At 50.2% G+C, this 1,853-nt stretch overlaps 1 protein-coding gene across 1 annotated transcript in view; it reads left to right on the top strand.

Annotated features, from left to right (window-relative positions):
• The window catches only part of LOC122561940 (four and a half LIM domains protein 1-like), a 26,521-nt gene that overhangs the window by 7,712 nt on the left and 16,956 nt on the right, over positions 1-1,853 (top strand). The gene's annotated exons all lie outside the window — the stretch shown is intronic.

Below are 1,853 nucleotides of genomic sequence, written 5' to 3'. Positions count from 1 at the left end.
TCCCCCAAGTCCCTCCTCCCTACCTTTTATCTTAGCCTGCTGGACAAACGTTCCTCATTCCTGAAGAAGGGCTCATGCCTGAAACATCGATTCTCCTGTTCCCTGGATGCTGCCTGACCTGCTGCGCTTTTCCAGCAACACATTTTCAGTCTCTGTGTGTGACAGTCTCTGCGCGTGTGACAGTCTCTGCGTGTGACAGTCTCTGCGTGTGTGTCAGTCTCTGTGTGTCGGTCTCTGTCTGTATGACCGTCTGCCTGTGTGACAGTCTCTGTGTGTGACAGTCTCTGTGTGTCAGTCTCTGTGTGTCAGTCTCTGCCTGTGTGACAGTCTCTGTGTGTGACAGTCTCTGTGTGTGATAGTCTCTGTGTGTGACAGTCTCTGTGTGTCAGTCTCTGTGTGTCGGTCTCTGTGTGTCGGTCTCTGTGTGTCGGTCTCTGCCTGTGTGTCGGTCTCTGTCTGTATGACGGTCTGTCTGTGTGACAGTCTCTGCCTGTGTCAGTCTCTGTGTGTCGGTCTCTGTGTGTCGGCTTGTGACAGTCTCTGTGTGTGTCAGTCTCTGTGTGTCGGTCTCTGTGTGTCGGTCTCTGTGTGTCGGTCTCTGTGTGTCGGTCTCTGTGTGTCGGTCTCTGCCTGTGTGTCGGTCTCTGTCTGTATGACGGTCTGTCTGTGTGACAGTCTGTGTGTGTGACAGTCTCTGCCTGTGTCAGTCTCTGTGTGTCGGTCTCTGTGTGTCGGTCTCTGTGTGTCGGTCTCTGTCTGTGTGACAGTCTCTGTGTGTGACAGTCTCTGCCTGTGTGTCAGTCTCTGTGTGTCAGTCTCTGTGTGTCCATCTCTGCCTGTGTGTCGGTCTGTGCCTGTGTGTCAGTCTGTGTCTGTGTGTCGGTCTGTGTCTGTGTGTCGGTCTCTGCCTGTGTTACAATCTCTGTGTGTGACAGTCTCTGCCTGTGTGTCGGTCTGCCTGTGTGACAGTCTCTGTGTGTGACAGTCTCTGCCTGTGTGTCGGTCTCTGCCTGTGTGACAGTCTCGGTGTGTGACAGTCTCTGTGTGTGACAGTCTCTGCCTGTGTGACAGTCTCTGCCTGTGTGACAGTCTCTGTGTGTGACAGTGTCTGGTATTTCTGTACTCCAATAGGGAGGTTAATTTTGTCTTTTTCAGAACCCTTCAGGATGCAAAAGAACTAACTGCTAAAAATCAAACTGGAGTGAACATTTCCTTCATTTATAAAATCTCAACTTTATCAAAGAAACAAAAGTCGTACAGCACGGAAACGGACTCTTTGGTCCAACCAGTCCATGTCGAACATAATCCCAAACTAATCTAGTCCCTCCTGCCTGCCCCGGGCCCATATCCCTCCAAACCTTTCCTATTCACGTATCCATCCAAATGTCTTTTACACGTTGTAACTGCACCCACAGCCACCACTTCCTCAGGAAGTTCATTCCACACGTGAGCCACCCTCTGGGTAAGAAACGTGTGTCTCATGTCTTTTCAAAATATTTCTCCTTAAAACTGTGTCCCCAGTCTTAAAATCCCCCAACCCCAGGGAACAGACACCTCCCAAAACTGACTGAGCCATCGACAGAGGGAGACAGGGAGAGCAGCAAGACCCCCAGCTCGAAAGGATGTTTCTCTTGAGTTGATAGTTTCCAAACTCAGAAAAACCAAAAACCTCCAGGTTCCAACATTTTCACTGTTCCCAGAACGTGTAACATTTTGGGGGATTTGCTGTTTCAGGATTAGCCTCTCCAGAGGCTGACTGATCTCCAAATACCACTGTTTACAATTTAATGCAGCTTTTTATAGTTCGCTGGATCGTGCTCAACTTGAGAGAACTCCCCCACCCACCCCCACAC

Source organism: Chiloscyllium plagiosum, chromosome 24 (genome assembly GCF_004010195.1).
Source record: "Chiloscyllium plagiosum isolate BGI_BamShark_2017 chromosome 24, ASM401019v2, whole genome shotgun sequence".
NCBI lineage: Eukaryota > Metazoa > Chordata > Chondrichthyes > Orectolobiformes > Hemiscylliidae > Chiloscyllium > Chiloscyllium plagiosum.
The sequence above is the reverse complement of the archived record's forward strand: the minus strand, read 5'-3'. Positions and strand labels throughout refer to the sequence as shown.